This window comes from Erinaceus europaeus, chromosome 4 (genome assembly GCF_950295315.1).
Source record: "Erinaceus europaeus chromosome 4, mEriEur2.1, whole genome shotgun sequence".
In the NCBI taxonomy this organism is placed as follows: Eukaryota; Metazoa; Chordata; class Mammalia; order Eulipotyphla; family Erinaceidae; genus Erinaceus; species Erinaceus europaeus.
Genome location: NC_080165.1, coordinates 119,437,254 through 119,447,034, shown reverse-complemented (window position 1 = coordinate 119,447,034; position 9,781 = coordinate 119,437,254). Strand labels below are relative to the sequence as shown.

Below are 9,781 nucleotides of genomic sequence, written 5' to 3'. Positions count from 1 at the left end.
AAAGCAGAAGTACACTAGAGTTTGCAGTGTGTACCCCCCCTCCCAACACTTCCTCTCCACTATTCCAAGCTTTGGGTCCATGATTGCTCAACAATTTGTTTGGCTTTGTATGTTAACTCTCTTTTCAGCCACCAAGTTCCAGATGCCATCAGGATGCCAGCCAGGCTTCCCTGGACTGAAGACCCCACCAATGTGTCCTGGAGCTCCGCTTCCCCAGAGACCCACCCTACTAGGGAAAGAGAGAGGCAGACTGGGAGTATGGACCGACCAGTCAACGTCCATGTTCAGGGGGGAAGCAACTACAGAAGCCAGACCTTCCACCTTCTGCAATCTTTTTGAACCCTAAGACAGCAGGAAACTCACATCTCCGCTATAGAGCCTATATTTCTCCCAGTCCTGGAAACTTGGGACAGGGCCCACTTTCCCGCATGCCTCTCCCAATCCATATCAAAAAATGATCTTTATTAGGATGTTTGTTACTGTTATATTTTTTCTCTATAAGATAGATATCATGCCTAGTAATAAAAATATCTTTCTACTTGCATTATTCTATTTTCGGTAATTAGCATTAAGCCTCTATGTCTTAAGTCTCTCTTTCTCTTTAGTCATATGCTTGTTTCTTACTTCCAGAACTTATCCACAAGGCTACTCTCCTTCACAGTTTCTTTATACTGAAGGCCATCCATGTGATTGTTTCATGTACATGATTACTGGATCTTTCTGTCAGTTCTGTCCCATCTGTTCCAGTATGTTTCCTCCTTAACCTGAATATGACATGAGGACCAGTTAACCAGTCTGATCATTTGATGGTGCAGTCTATTCTTTTCCCTATTATCTATCTATCCCCAAATAATGGAAGATTTGACAAGGGGAAGACCCTACCAAATAAAATTGTGCTTCTATCTTTCCATAACTAAAAGTCATATTAAGCCAAAATAAAATAACTTAAAATGTTTTATAACTGTATGTCTAGATTGATCTCATTAACCTTTAAATTTTCTTTTCTCCAAAGAGTTAGTCTCACTTAGAAAAACCATACAACTCTCTAGAATTTTTTTCTTTAGTAATTTTATTTTGACTTTCGAAAAAACTCACTCGAACCTTTTTTTTTTTTTTCAGTTGCCACAAATGTGTGGCTGGAGCTGGCACTACAAATGCACTACTCCTAGTGGTCATTTTTCTTTCTCTTTTCTCCTTACTTTTTATTTCTTCCTTTCTTTCTTCATCCTTTTCTTTCTAGAACAGAAACAAATTATGAGAGAGTAGGGGGAGATAGGGAGAGAAAAAGAGAGACACCTGCAGACCTGCTTCACAGCTCGTGAAGCATCTTCTCTGCAGGTGGGGAGTGGGGCTAGAACCTGGGTCCTTGCACATGGTCATAAGTGGGCTCAACTTTGTGTTATTGCCCAGCCCCTTACTTGAGCCTCTTGTTCCTTCTTAATTCTCTCTTATACTCCTTCGATAAATAAATTTCTATTATTAGTTGTATTTTATTATTATTGACACTGCTTAACTGGTTTATAGTGGTACTGGGGATTAAACCTGGGATTTCTGAGCCAGAGCCCAAGGCACTAGAATTTTTTCATAGCTATATAATTATGTAATCTCCCTGACATCCCTGTTAAATTTTCATTTATTCTGAACATGCAATTGACAGGGAAAAAATATTAACATTATTTTTTCACTTGGAAGATTTATTTCTTATCATCAAATGCTACCATCTCCTGGTTTATATATTTTCTTCTCCCTCCTTTTAGGCAGATTTTCTTGTGTGAAGGTTCCAAGCCAGTTATCTAACCAGTGAAGGTCTTCAAATGTTATGAATGTTGTAACTTGTCTCCTTTCAGACTAATCAATAAATGTTTGTATATCTCTAATTATTGTAAAGCCCTCTAGGGGAAGAAATTAATGTACTTCATTTAAATTAAATGCCATAACCAGTGGGAAATAAAATCAGTTTTCTGACCAGCAATAAGATGTAATGCAAGAAAATATTCCAGTCAATCACTTAAAGCAAGAATGAAAATTGTTTCTGGAAAATATCTTAAGTGTACAAGATTTTCATCATTGATAATATTTTGGAAACTACTACAATGTGAAAAGACACAACAGATATTTAGTATTGAACCATTTATGTTATTAACAAAAGAGATGAAGACCTGTCAACACCCATGTTCAGAGGGGAAGCAGTTACAGAAGCCAGACCTTCCACCTTTTGCACCCCATAATGACCCTGGGTCCATATTCCCAGAGGAATAACGAATAGGAAAGCTATCAGGGGAGGCGATGGGATACTGAGTTCTGGTTGTAGGAATTGTGTGGAGTTGTAGCCCTCTTATCCTATGGTTTTTTTCCCAGTGTTTCCTTTTTATAAATAAATAATTTTAAAAAATTATGAGATGAAGAAAGGATATGTAAAGACTGTCTAAAAAACTAGGAGGATGTTCAGTCTCTTACATCAGTCTTCAGAGTGGACATTGTTAATCATTATTTAATCACTAATACAAAATTTAAAAAGTAATATATCACCTACTTTGAAATAAAAAAGTGGAATCTAAGCAGTTTCAGGCTCTTTGAACACCTCTTTCCCTTTGTCAGAACATTTGGAGGGAGTTCAAAAGCTGAGTAAACCTCAGGGTAAAAACAGTCTATGATCCATACTATGAATTTTCATCTAACACAATGCAAAGTTTATCACTGACACCAAGAGCTAAATAAGCCTTCTGCTTATTTCTACAAACTTTCAGTATGTGCTGAGTTATAAGAACCAAATTTCCCTATAATCAGACCAGGTTATATGAAGTTTATGACCTAGTACAGAAATTAACAAACAATTCCCACAAACCAAATCTGATCCATAGACTCCTTATGTAAGTAAAATTTTATTGAGTATATAAACTGGAAATATCTTATGATCCAGCAATACTATATATAACAATACTATATACAGAGGCATTCAAAACACTATATATATATATATATATATATATATATATATATATATACCTTTTACATAGTTGCACAATTCACAATAGCTATGGAATCAGTCAAAATTTCCATCAACAGATATCTGGATATTTATAGGATATGTGCTTAATAGAGTACATATCTGCAATTTAAAAAGATGATATTGTATAGTTCATCAGAGGTAATTATGCTAAGTAAAATTAGTAAAAAGATGAAGGACAGCTACCTTATAATTTCACACATATGTAGAATAGAGACAGCTAAAGCAAATGATCTTGTCCCAAACTACCAGAATAGTAACAAAACTGACTTTATGAGAACTATAGTAAATTACCAGAGATAAGCCAGGATAATACATGCATGTGTATGCGTGTACGTGTGTGTATGTATGTAAAACTATACCCTTGAAATCTTACAATTTTCTAATCCAGTGTTAAATAACTCAAATAAGAATTATTTTTAAAAGAAAACGTTTTACTTTTTTAATTTTTATTTTTTCTTTTCCTTCAGTTGCTTGGACTTGGTACTGGAACTATGAATCTACTGCTCCTGGTGGCCATTTTTTTCCTTTTTTTTTTTTTCTTGCTAGAACAGAGAGAAATTGAAAGAAGAGGGGGAGATAAAGGGGAGAGAGAAAGAGAGACACCAGCAGACCTGCTTCACCACTTGTGAAGTTTTCCTGCTGCAGGTGGGGAGTGAGGGCTCAAGCCCGGATCCTCGTGGGGTGCTTGAGCTTAGTACTATGTGTGCTTAACCAGTTGAGCCACACCCCGGCCCTCATTTTCCAATCTTTGGATCTAGTAAGCTATCAAAATTTGTTTAGTATATTTTTCTAAGAAATTCTCATATACAAAAGTGATAGACAAAGCACATGAGCGTTACCTGCTGAGACATAAGTCTTTTCATGTATGCTCAGATTCTAGCCTTGGCACCACAAAAAAGTGTCACTGCATCATGCAAATACCAGTGTTGTTGTGTCTGTCCCTCTCTCTGTCTTTCTATCTGAATAAAAACATCAGCCTGGCAGCAGTAAAACTATATATGAAAACTCCCCAACCTCTCCACACCTCCCAACACACACACACACACAATAATTTATTATTTTCTTTATTTTATGACTAACCAGGACTGGCCACCATTTTGATGGGGTAGTCATAAGATGATTCGGAGAGTACAGCAAACCATAACAAAGGGACTTTTCAAAGTTAACCCAATTAACAAATAATGTGATGATAATATTAACTATCGATTGTCTTTTTTGAACCCTAAGACAGCAGGAACCTCACATCTCCACTATAGAGCCCCTACTTCCCCCAGTCCTGGAACCCTTGGATAGGGCCCACTTTCCCAGATGTGTCTCCCAATCCAAACCAAATAACAATGCATCCGCCGATCACAACCTAACCAACGCAACGATTGCCACCTCAACATGCTTCACCTCAGACTGTATCCAGAGACTTCACGTGTGGAATGACAACCCTTCAGCTTCATTACTCGGGTGAGACCTTTCCTTTTGTAGTACACTCTAATTTCATCTCAGGTAGTTCACTTTCTAACAAAGTCCCATAACCTAGATATACACCAGTTTCTGTGAGAGAGAGCTTATGTGCACACGTATCCATAAACTACTGCAAAATATATACCTGAAAGCAGAAGTACACTAGAGTTTGCAGTGAGTACCTCCCTAACACTTCCTCTCCACTATTCCAAGCTTGGGATCCATGATTGCTCAACAAATTGTTTGGCTTCATATGTTAACTCTCTTTTCAATCACCAGGTTCCAGATGCCACCAGGATGCTGGCCAGGCTTCCCTGGATGGAAGACCCCACCAATGTGTCCTGGAGCTCAGCTTCCCCAGAGACACACCCTACTAGGGAAAGAGAGAGGCAGACTGGGAGTATGGACCGACCAGTCAACGCCCATGTTCAGCGGGGAAGCAATTACAGAAGCCAGACCTTCTACCTTCTGCAACCCTCAACGACCCTGGGTCCATGCTCCCAGAGGGCTAGAGAATGGGAAAGCTATCATGGGAGGGGGTGAGTTATGGGGATTGGGTGGTGGGAATTGTGTGGAGTTGTACCCCTCCTACCTTATGTTTTTGTTCATTAATCCTTTCTTAAATAAAAAATTTAAAAAAAAAGATGATTCGGAGAGTGGCTCTTTTGAAAAAGTTAATGAGAGAAAGCCATTATGATCTTGATGATAGAACATTTTATATTTTTCTATCTTATACAACATAACCACCCTTCCCTGAGCTTATAAAATGCTGAATCCTTTTTAAAAATACAGCACTAGATGAGCCAAATATTAGATCAGAGAGCACCAAGAGCCTCCCTGTTAGTTTGGTGTGGTTCATCGTCATTGTATACTTGGCTCTAAAATTTTTGAGCAATATTATTTGAGAGATTAACTTATTTTTCATTAAAATCTGGGTATGCCATTGCTCTTGACAATTTTCATTTGGCAGCACTAGGTTTCCATTCCTGCAAAGAAGTTTTCCTCTTTGAGCAAGGGATATATGTATATATACTCCAGATCAGCCTAATTCCTGCTACCCCCAGATAACTTCCTGGCTCAGAGATGTCTGGTGTCATGTTTATTATATTTTCCCTAGTAAAGAAATTTCTCTGTATTAACTTTAAAAAATATATATGTATATATATATATATTTATAATTTATTTTAATGAGAGAGATATAAAGGGAAAAGATACAGAGAGAGACCAGAGCACTGCTCAGCTCTAGCTTATGGTGGTGCTGGGGATTGATCCTGGGACCTCAGAGCTTCAGGCAAAAAACCTTTAGCATAACCTTTAGGCCACCCCCCTGCCCCCACAGTCTTCTGTATTCTATTTAAAAAGTACATTGTTAGGAGCACATTAAGTTCAGGCCGAGACCCTTGGGAAAGGATTTCCAGTTTATTTCCTGCAAAGAATGTCCATATCATGTTCAAAACTAAAGCAATTATTTTGGCATGGACTCTGATATGCATCTCTGTAAACAAGGCATCCTGCAATGACCAATTATTGCAGAAGAAGACAGTCTGCTTCCATTTAGGTTTGTCAAGAGCATATAAAAGTATTTGACCCCGGGAAGTTGGAGTTACTATCTGTGATGTTTTACTATTCTCTATAGGTATTCCTCTCTTGATTTCTTCTTCACAAATAAAGTTCACCTCGCCTGATTCATAGGGTCCCTCAGATTTGTCATGGATACTACCATGATAAACATGGTGCTGAAAAGCCCGTTGAGTTTCCCTAGGAAAGCTGTACTACTTTGCTTCCCCAAAACAGTATAGCAAGACTAACAAAGGCCCCAGGTTCAAGCCCCCGGTCCCCACCTACAATGGGTGAGCTTCATGAGTGATGAAGCAGGGCTACAGGTTTCTCCCTTTCTCTCTCCTTTTCAATCTCCTCCTCCTTTCTACATTTCTCTGTCTCTATCCAATAAAAAAAAATAGTTTAACATTCATAGTATGCAAGAAAAATATGTGCATTCCACAATCACTTTACTGACATGTTCCTTCAGACCCTGTTAAAATAGTGATTATTTAAGACTAATACCTTATACCCATAAACATAAGCTGATCTTAAATGTGCCTTTAAAAGACTGTTCTCTGGAGAAGTCTGAGTTTATTCCAGAAAGTATTTAAGGCAAGTTATTGAAGCTTTGGGAGAAAATATCAGCATTTATATATTAATTTCCCTTTTTATGAAAGAGAGATCAGAGCATCACTTCACTATCCATGCAGTTCCACTTGTTTTGTCTTTGTGACTCTCTTATGTGGTGCCAGGTGTCTAATCCAGGGCTTTCTACATGAAGGCATTCACTCTACTGATTAATCACCTCCCCAGTCCTTATCTCTGTTTATAGCTTGCATTTTATATGTTTTTAATTTTTAATTACTTATGGAGACTATGTATCAATGTATGGATACATACTTGTCTATCCATATATTCAATTTAGTGACTGAGGGAAGGGAGCAAATAGTTTAGAGATTTTAGCATGATCTGGCCAAAAGGTTTAATATTGACAGAAGCTGGATCATACCTAGTACTCACTCCAGAGTACTTGCCAGAATCGCTCACCACCTGCTTTCTTAATGAAGGCCCACTTGAGAAAATAAAACCTACATGATGATAAATAATTTCTCCGAAATAACTGGAAAACTTGTAGGAAACTGTTAGACTTCCTCCAAAGCAGCACAAATTTCAAGTGGCGGTACCTAGAATAGTTTCTTTTTCTGTGAAAAAAAAAATGGCATCCAATCAATTTCCCTGCTGTCAGTAGAGGCAGCCTCTGCTTCTGTGTCTTCATTGGCCAGCTTTCATTGGCCTGCATCTGCCTCCTCCCCTCCCCTTGTGGAAATAAAATTAAAGGGCAGGAGAAAGGACATATTTGGTAATGTTGCTTGCCTAAGCTTCCTGCTTGGGGCTGTCTCAGCTGCAAAATGTCAAGGGAAAAAATATCTCTTCAACTTGGAATGAATTCCAGACAGACCCTGATGCCTGCAAATTTGTCAGAGTGAGCCAAGTCCAAAAGAGCAGAACACGAAGAAGGTTCATTATTTGACTTCAAGAGACGCTCAAATAATCAGACACTCTGGTATTTATGATTTTCCCCATTTGGGATGGTTTGTAGTTCACAGCATTCCCCTCCCTTTACCACTGATCTTAAGCTTCCTTTTAAATTAAACCTCAACAGTTATAAAAAGACTCTCACATTACTTGTAAGCCACAGCACTACTGGGAGACACTGTTCATACAAGCCTGTTTAGGACTGGAGAACGGCAACTCTTTTTGATTATTAGTCTGGGAAGGGCAGACCAGGAAGTCAAAAATCAACTGTACCTTAACCACACTGCAGTTACCCTGTAGTTATAACATCTGTGCCAAGATTGCCTGCCACTCACAACATTTGATATGATGTTCTTTGCTAAAAAGCACTTGTTTAATTCCATTTGTTTTCATTTTGTTTTTATTTTTTATCAGGACCACAGAAATCTCCTGACACTCGAGGTTTGTGAATGGACTATCAGGATATTTATAAGATAGAGAGGGTGGGATGGATATTTTTCCCCTTTATTGGGGGATTAATGTTTGACATTTGACAATAGTTTGTACATGCATAACATTTCTCAGTTTTCCACATAACAATACAACCCCCACTAGGTCCTCTGTCATCCTTTTCCAGGACCTGTGTTCTCCCCACCCCCATCACCCCAGAGTCTTTCACTTTGGTGCAATACACCAACTCCAGTCCAGGTTCTTAATCTTTTCCTGGTGCGCAAGTACATTCTCTTTCTCTTTTACAACCATTACTGCAAACTGGGAAAGAAGATAAGGAAACAGACTTTGTAATACAAGCCTCATTAAAATGCTACGTGCACATTCCCCCCCCCCCCGCCCCCTTCTATTTCTTGCCTTTCATTACTAAATGCGGGATGCATTGGATCGACCTTCTCGTGGTGCATCCCGTGAGTACCCATTCATTGGGGACACTGACGATCCTTCCTAGCCGACTGAATCCAGTCACTTTCAAAGCCAGCAACAAGCAGCTCCTGACAGCTTTCAACCTGACGCTGTTGACTGGCTACGGAAGAAGGGCAAACGCTAGAAGAAGAATTACTAAATGCCATGCTATTTGTTTATACTTGGTCCTAAATCCTTATTTGGCTTCTCCAAAAAGTACAAAGGTCTCCAGATAATGGTTTTAGAAACCCGTGGAAGTACCTGTATGAGGAATGGGGTGTTTGGTCTTAACATGTGGTCTCTGTGAATAAGGGTCTTCTTTTTTTCTTTACCTATTCTGCCCAGCATCTCTACACTAGTTTTACTCAACAGTTCAAGGTTTATGCAACTTTCCATGGTGATCAACTGTTAGGTCATAAACATCAGGCTGTGGCATCACCAAATGAGTCAGTTGGGAGGAAGCTGGACTGGAAATACAGCTGAACAGTTCTGTTGACAGAGAGATGCCTTCTTAATCATGACCTGTGTGGGTAAAGGGAAAGCCTTGCCCTGCCAAGCCCCGACACTGATTCACAAACCCAAATGGTTCTGGAACAGGCTGGAAATGCGCATCTTCAGGGAGTACCCCTTTTTCTTCTTCAAGGCTTCTCCCAGGACACTTTCCCACACAACTACAAGGAAAGGAAGGTCAACAAGAGAGTTCTTTCCAGCTTTGGTTTTATTTCTAACTCTAATAAACTTACTAAACAGTCTATATCATTAGCACTTATATGTTTCTCAGCTTCTATTTCTCTTTATTTTCGAAAGGAGTACAGTTTCTTATGACTGCTTTGTCTATAAAATGGGTATCATGAGGACTTGCCTTTTAGGAATCTAGAGTTTGAATTAAATATTATTTTTTTGTTCATCAATAGTCTATCAAGAACTGGAGGTTGTTAGAAAGATTTTCCTTGTGCCGCCATATTTTAACATAATACCTTCAGTCCATATTTTAGAAGTGTTCACTAAATATTTTCAAATGTGCAATTTCAGAAAGTCACTATGTCAAGCCTCTAGGTCAGCAAATGAAACAATGCCCTTCTCTGTGTCCACTATCAAGAACTGCTAAGGATTTCTGCCAGCCTGCTATCTGTTATCATCCAGTCATTTTAGACCTGAAAAAGAACATTCCATGAGGGAATCAGGTTCTATCATTTCACTGGAATGCAATGTAAGACCACAGAAACTTTAATACAAACACATTTAACATGTCTCAGATTAATGATAGATAGTACATGAATGGTTTGTCCAGCACATTTCTTCTCTGCTGAGCATGGCATCAGCTAAAGTAAGTTGAAAATTCTG

General features: G+C 38.7%; 1 long non-coding RNA gene across 1 annotated transcript; it reads right to left on the bottom strand.

Annotated features, from left to right (window-relative positions):
• Nucleotides 1-902: 902 nt before the first annotated feature.
• LOC132538316 (uncharacterized) lies at nt 903-8,783 on the bottom strand. Its single transcript, XR_009549710.1, has 3 exons — nt 8,699-8,783; nt 7,017-7,209; nt 903-1,236 (listed from the first exon to the last, which is right to left on the bottom strand). It is a non-coding gene; the product is annotated as an uncharacterized LOC132538316 (long non-coding RNA).
• Nucleotides 8,784-9,781: the final 998 nt, after the last annotated feature.